Raw genomic sequence first — 8,291 nt, 5'->3', positions numbered from 1 at the left:
ACATTTCACATTCTTAAAATAAAGTGGTGATCCTAAATGACCTAAGACAGGGAATTTTTACTAGGATGAAATGTCAGGAATTGTGAAAAAGTGAGTTTAAATGTATTTGGCTAAGGTGTATGTAAACTTCCTACTTCAATTGTAAATATGAGATGAGTAATGCAGGATATGTAGACATTAAAGTGGCGCTATTTAATGTGACTAGTGATATCTTTATTAAATCCATTTATTCAATCTATTACGGTGGCCAGAGATTTGAGTCTGTATGTTGGCAGCAGCCACTATGTTAGTGATAGCTGTTTAACAATCTGATGGCCTTGTGATTGAAAAACAGCTTCTGTCTCTCGGTCCCAGCTTTGATGCATCTGTACTGACCTCGTCTTCTGGATGGTAACGGGGTGAACAGGCAGTGGCTCGGGTGGTTGTTGTCCTTGATGATCTTCTTGGCCTTCCTGTGACATCGGGTGCTGTAAGTGTCCTGGAGGGCAGGTAGTTTGCCCCCGGTGATGCGTTGTGCAGACCGCACTACCCTCTGGAGAGCCTTGCAGTTGTGGGTGGAGCAGGTTCCGTACCAGGCGGTGATACAGCCCGACAAGATGTCCTTGATTGTGCATCTGTAAAAGTTTGTGAGTGTTTTAGGTGACAAGCCAAATTTCTTCAGCCTCCTGAGGTTGAAGATGCGCTGTTTTGCTTACTTCACCATGCTGTCTATGTGAGCGGACCATTTCAGTTTGTCCGTGATGTGTATGTCAAGGAACTTAAAACTTTCCACCTTTTCCACTACCGTCCCATCAATGTGAATGGGGGGTGCTCCCTCTGCTGTTTCCTGAAGTCCACAATCATCTCCTTTGTTTTGTTGACGTTGAGTGAGAGGTTATTTTCCTGACACCACACTGCGAGGGCCCTCACCTCCTCCCTGTAGGCCGTCTCGTCGTTGTTGGTAATCAAGCCTACCACTGTATTGTCGTCTGCAAACTTGATGATTGAGTTGGAGGTGTGCATGGCCACGCAGTCATGGGTGAACAGGGAGTGCAGGAGATGGCTGAGAACGCAACCTTGTGGGGCCCCTGTGTTGAGGATCAGCGGGGTGAAGATGTTGTTTCCTACCCTCACCACCTGGGGGCGGCCCGTCAGAAAGTCCAGGACCCAGTTGCACATTGCGGGGTCGAGACCAAGGGTCTCGAGCTTAATGACGAGTTTGGAGGGTACTATGGTGTTAAATGCTGAGCTGTAATCAATGAACAGCATTCTTACATAGGTATTCCTCTTGTCCAGATGGGACAGGGCAGTGTGCAGCGTGATGGCGATTGCAACGTCTGTGGACCTATTGGGGAGGTAAGCAAATTGGAGTGGGTCTAGGGTATCATGTAGGGTGGAGGTGATATGATCCTTGACTAGTTTCTCAAAGCACTTCATGATGACGAAAGTGAGTGCTACGGAGCGATAGTCATTTAGTTCCATTACCTTAGCTTTCTTGGGAACAGGAACAATGGTGGCCGTCTTGAAGCATGTGGGCACAGCAGACTGGGATAGGGATTGATTGAATATGTCCGTAAACACACCAGCCTGCTGGTTAGGGGAGGTTTTTATAGTCAGAGTGGGTACAACATCACCGATGCACTTGCTAATAAACTCGCTCACAGAGTCAGTGTATACATCAGTGTTGTTGTCTGAGGCTACCTGGAACATATCCCAGTCCATGTGATCGAAGCAATCTTGAAGCGTGGAATCCCATTGGTCAGACCAGCGTTGGATAGACCTGAGCACGGGCGTTTCCTGTTTGAGTTTCTGTCTATAGGCTGGGAGCAACAAAATGGAGTCATGGTCAGATTTGCTGAAGGGAGGGCAGGCGAGGGCTTTGTATGCATTGCGGAAGTTAGAGTAGCAATGGTCCAGAATGCTACCAGCTCATGTCGCGCATTCGATATGCTGATAGAATTTAGGAAGCCTTGTTCTCAGATTAGCTGATGCACCCATCCCCTTAGCGGGATAATTTTCGTCAACCACCGCTGAATTGCAGAGCGCTAAATTCTAATTAATCACTAAAAATATTTAATTTTCATGAAATCACAAGTGCAATATAGCAAAACACAGCTTAGCTTGTTGTTAATCCACCTGGCGTGTCAGATTTCAATAAAGCTTTTCAGTGAAAGCATGCCAAGCGTTTATGTAAGCACATCTCTCTCATTAGAAAAAATATTACAAACAGCTAGCAGCCAAGTAGATTGGTCACGAAAGTCAGAAAAGCAATTAATTAAATTGCATACCTTTGATGATCTTTGGATGTTTGCACTCACGAGACTCCCAGTTATACAATAAATGTTCCTTTTGTTCCATAAAGATGATTTTTATATCCAAAATACCTCCATTTTGGTTGGCGCGTTATGTTCAGAAATCAACAGGCTCGAGCGGTCACGACATCGCAGACGAAAATTCCAAATAGAATCCGTAATGTTCGTAGAAACATTTCAAACGTTTTTTATAATCAATCCTCAGGTTGTTTTTACAATTTATAATCAATAATATATCAACCGGGAATGTAGCTTCTTCAATAGGAGAGAGAGAAAATGGCTGCTCCAACCTGTTGCGCATACAAAACGCTGCTGGCACCCAGCCATACAATGACGCGATGTGATCTTTCTCGCTCATTTTTCAAAATAAAAGCCTGAAACTATGTCTAAAGACTGTTCACACCATGGGGAAGCCATAGGAAAATGAATTTGGTTGATATCCCTTTAAATGGAGTGAAGGCAGTCTATGGAACAGAGAGCTTTCAATATAGAGGCCACTTCCTGGTTTCATTTTCCTCAGGTTTTCGCCTGCAGTATCAGTTCTGCTATACTCACAGACAATATTTTGACCGTTTTGGAAACTTTAGAGTGTTTTCTATCCTGACAATTCTATGCATTTTCTAGATTCTGAGCCTGAGAAATAGGCAGTTTAATTTGGGTACGTTTTTCATCCAAACATCAAAATACTGCCCCCTACACTCGAGGTTAAAATCCCCAGCTACAATAATTGCAGCCTCAGTGTATATGGTTTCCAGTTTACATATAGTCCAGTGAAGTTCTTTCAGGGCTGTTGAGGTATCTGCTTCGGGATAGTTCTCTTGGTAGATGATGCAGTTGGCATTTGATTGTAAGGAATTCTAGGTCAGGTGAACAAAAGGACTTGAGTTCCTGTATGTTGTTATGATTACACCATGCGTCGTTAATCATAAGGCAATACACCCCTGCCCTTCTTCTTACCAGAGAGATGTTTGTTTTTGTCGGCGCGATGCATGAAGAAACCAGGTGGCTGTACCGAATCTGACAACATATCCAAAGTGATTCATGTTCCCGTGAAACAGAGAATGTAACAATCTCTGATGTCTCTCTGGAAGGAAACTTGTGCCCTAATTTCGTCCACCTTGTTGTCTAGAGATTGGACATTGGCGAGTGATATGCTCGGAAGCGGTGGATGGTGTGCTCGCCTTCTAAGTCTGACCAGTAGGCCGCTCCGTAGGCCACTCCACTCCATAGGCCTCTCCTGCGGTGACCGTGTTGTTTTGGGTCGGCCTCTGGACTTTGACTGGGCCATTCTAACACCTGAATATGTTTATTTTTGAACCATTCCATTGTAGATTTTGCTTTATGTTTTGGATCATTGTCTTGTTGGAAGACAAATCTCCATCCCAGTCTCAGGTCTTTTGCAGACTCCATCAGGTTTTCTTCCAGAATAGTCCTGTATTTGGCTCCATCCATCTTCCCATCAATTTTAACCATCTTCCCTGTCCCTGCTGAAGAAAAGCAGGCCCAAACCATGATGCTGCCACCACCATGTTTGACAGTGGGGATGGTGTGTTCAGCTGTGTTGCTTTTACGCCAAACATAACGTTTTGCATTGTTGCCAAAAAGTTCAATTTTGGTTTCATCTGACCAGAGCACCTTCTTCCACATGTTTGGTGTGTCTCCCAGGTGGCTTGTGGCAAACTTTAAACTGCACTTTTTATGGATATCTTTAAGAAATGGCTTTCTTCTTGCCACTCTTCCATAAAGGCCAGATTAGTGCAATATACGACTGATTGTTGTCCTATGGACAGAGTCTCCCACCTCAGCTGTAGATCTCTGCAGTTCATCCAGAGTGATCATGGGCCTCTTGGCTGCATCTCTGATCAGTCTTCTCCTTGTATGAGCTGAAAGTTTAGAGGGACGGCCAGGTCTTGGTAGATTTGCAGTGGTCTGATACTCCTTCCATTTCAATATTATCACTTGCACAGTGCTCCTTGGGATGTTTAAAGCTTGGGAAATCTTTTTGTATCCAAATCCGGCTTTAAACTTCTTCACAACAGTATCTCGGACCTGCCTGGTGTGTTCCTTGTTCTTCATGATGCTCTCTGCGCTTTTAACGGACCTCTGAGACTATCACAGTGCAGGTGCATTTATACGGAGACTTGATTACACACAGGTGGATTGTATTTATCATCATTAGTCATTTAGGTCAACATTGGATCATTCAGAGATCCTCACTGAACTTCTGGAGAGAGTTTGCTGCACTGAAAGTAAAGGGGCTGAATAATTTTGCACGCCCAATTTTTCAATTTTTGATTTGTTAAAAAAGTTTGAAATATCCAATAAATGTCGTTCCACTTCATGATTGTGTCCCACTTGTTTTTGATTCTTCACAAAAAAATACAGTTTTATATCTTTATGTTTGAAGCCTGAAATGTGGCAAAAGGTCGCAAAGTTCAAGGGGGCCGAATACTTTCGCAAGGCACTGTACATTTATTCTTACAAATGTATGTGGTGATCACATCAGAGCAAAAGCAAAGTAGCAATTACTGAAATGATCACACTCAAGGATAAAGTTCTTAAAGCTAGGGGGCAGAATTTTCACTTTTGGATAAATAGCGTGCCCAATTTCAACTTCCTGCTACTCATGCCAAGAATATAAGATATGCATATTATTCATAGATTTGGATAGAAAACACTCTGAAGTTTCTAAAAACAGTGTAAATCATGTCTGTGAGTATAACATAACTTATGTAGCAGGCAAAACCCCAAGGACTAACTGTTCAGAATTTTTTTTCTTCCCATCTCTCTTCCCTATATTGTCTTTGCCATTGGAAATTTAATAGAAATATACTTTCAGTTCCTACATCTTCAGTGTTTGGAATATGGCTGAGGTTATTTCTTTGTCTTAGCAGGAAGTAGGCCAACTCGGAACAGGGGACCCTTTTGTGAGTTGCACAAGATGTGTAGAGCAGAGTTTTTTTATTTTCATTCATGTATTGAATACAGATTGCCCCGTCTACAATTTGATCGATTATTAACGTTTAAAAATACCTAATGTTGTATTACAAAAGTAGTTTGAAATATTTTGGCAACGTTTATAGGCATCTTTTGAAATATTTTGTAGAGAATTTGCGTTTTTTTTTTATGTATCAAACAGGCTTTGTAAATTGACATTTTCTATATATGTGGATGGAATTAATCGTTCAAAAGGACCAATTGTGATGTTTATGGGACATATTGGAGTGCCAACAAAAGAAGCTCGTCAAAGGTAATGCATATTTTATATTTTATTTCAGCGTTTTGTGTAGCGCCTGCTACGCTAGCTCTTTTGTTTACTACTGGTTCAGATGGGTGAATGCTATCCGCTAATAGCTTGTTATGCTTTCGCCGAAAAGCATTTTTAAAATCTGACATGTTGGCTGGATTCACAACGAGTGTAGCTTTAATTGAGTATCTTACATGTGTGATTTAATGAAAGTTTGAATTTTATAGCATTTTATTTTAATCTGGCGCTCTGCATTTCCCCTGGCAATTGGCCAGTTGAGACGCTAGCGTCTCCCTATCCTCCAGAGGTTTTAACAGAAAGAGCATGGAAAATATACACAAGGGTGTGTCCTCAGTCCCCTCCTGTATTCCCTTATAGTATTTGATACACTGCCGATTTGGCAGGTTTTCCTACTTACAAAGCAGGTAGAGGTCTGTAATTTTTATCATAGGTACACTTCAACACTTCAAAAAATCCAGAAAATCACATTGTATGATTTTTAAGTAATTAATTTGCATTTTATTGCATGGGCAATACGGACTTTCAGCTCCCTCCAAAGATTTTCTATTGAATTTTCTATTGGGTTCAGTCAAGGACCTTGAGATGCTTCTTACGGAGCCACTCCTTAGTTGCCCTGGCTGTGTGTTTCGGGTCGTTGTCATGCTGGAAGACCCAGCCACAACCCATCTTCAATGCTCTTACTGAGGGAAGGAGGTTGTTGGCCAAGATCCCGCGATACATGGCCCCATCCATCCTCCCCTCAATACGGTGCAGTCGTCCTGTCCCCTTTGCAGAAAAGCATTCCCAAAGAATGATGTTTCCACCTCCATGCTTCACTGTTGGGATGGTGTTCTTGGGGTTGTACTCATCCTTCTTCTTCCTCCAAACACGGCGAGTGGAGTTTAGAACAAAAAGCTCTATTTTTGTCTCAGACTACATGACCTTCTCCCATTCCTCCTCTGGATCATCCAGATGGTCATTGGCAAACTTCAGACGGGCCTGGACATGCGCTGGGTTGAGCAGGGGGACCTTGCGTGCACTGCAGGATTTTAATCCATGACGGCGTAGTATGTTACTAATGGTTTTCTTTGAGACTGTGTTCCCAGCTCTCTTCAGGTCATTGACCAGGTCCTGCCATGTAGTTCTGGGCTGATCCCTCACCTTCCTTATGATCATTGATGCCCCACGAGGTGAGATCTTGCATGGAGCCCCAGACCGAAGGTGATTGACCGTCATCTTGAACTTATTCCATTTTCTAATAATTGCGCCAACAGTTGTTGCCTTCTCACCAAGCTGCTTGCCTATTGTACTGTAGCCCATCCCAGCCTTGTGCAGGTCTACAATTTTATCCCTGATGTCCTTACACAGCTCTCTGGTCTTGGCCATTGTGGAGAGGTTGGAGTCTGTTTGATTGAGTGTGTGGACAGGTGTCTTTTATACAGGTAACGAGTTCAAACAGGTGCAGTTAAAGATTCTAGAACTTCCCTTATCAGAAATAACTCTGCTACAGCAGCTTCTAACTCGGGGTGTCTTTGCTTCAACAAAGACCTAATGTGCACAACCTGTTCCCAGAACAGGATTTTCTGTGATGTTTGAAAGAAAATCAGTCTCGCCCTTAATTTGTTTTGTCTGTTCGGGATGGGGTATCCATCCACTGAAGCTCCCTGCTGGGTTCGAGGCGGGTTCCTTCTGCTCTTTTGAGTGGAATGTGGGCTCCCTGAGCCACGCCTAATGTAGCCTCTGTGTACAGTTAACCTCTGTGTCCCTGGGAAAGATCAGCAAGCGGAGTTAGCCATCCCATCCTCGTCGCCAAGAATTGTCATGGAAATTTGATCCAGAAAGGAAGAGGGACTGTAGATTCTTCAAACAACAACCGTTTATAAAAATAATTGCAATTCTGTAGCGCTTAACAATCACTCAAAAGGTGCAGAGTTAAAACCTCTTGATTCTAGCCATCCCGGATCCGGGATCGTGAATACAGCCTCAAGCTCATTACCATAACGCAACGTTAACTATTCATGAAAATCGCAAATGAAATGAAATAAATATATTTGCTCTCAAGCTTAGCCTTTTGTTAACAACACTGTCATCTCAGATTTTCAAAATATGCTTTTGAACCATAGCTAAACAAGCATTTGTGTAAGAGTATTGATAGCCTAGCATATCATTTAGCCTAGCATTCAGCATGCAACATTTTCACAAAAACAAGAAAAGCATTCAAATAAAATAATTTACCTTTGAAGAACTTCAGATGTTTTCAATGAGGAGACTCTCAGTTAGATAGCAAATGTTCAGTTTTTACAAAAAGATTATTTGTGTAGGACAAATCGCTCCGTTTTGTTCATCACGTTTGGCTACGAAAAAAACCTGTATCTAGGAGTGTAATTCTCTCCGCAAGCTCATTAGCATAACGCAACGTTAACTATTCATGAAAATCGCAAATGACATGAAATAAATATATTAGCTCTCAAGCTTAGCCTTTTGTTAACAACACTGTCATCTCAGATTTTCAAAATATGCTTTTGAACCATAGCTAAACAAGCATTTGTGTAACAGTATTGATAGCCTAGCATAGCATTCAGCCTGGCATTCAGCATGCAACATTTTCACAAAAACAAGAAAAGCATTCAAATAAAATAATTTACCTTTGAAGAACTTCAGATGTTTTCAATGAGGAGACTCTCAGTTAGATAGCAAATGTTCAGTTTTTACAAAAATATTATTTGTGTAGACAAATAGCTCCGTTTTCTTCA

This window comes from Oncorhynchus mykiss, chromosome 16 (assembly GCF_057628025.1).
Source record: "Oncorhynchus mykiss isolate SJ-2025 chromosome 16, ASM5762802v1, whole genome shotgun sequence".
Lineage (NCBI taxonomy): Eukaryota > Metazoa > Chordata > Actinopteri > Salmoniformes > Salmonidae > Oncorhynchus > Oncorhynchus mykiss.
This window is presented reverse-complemented; position numbering follows the sequence as displayed.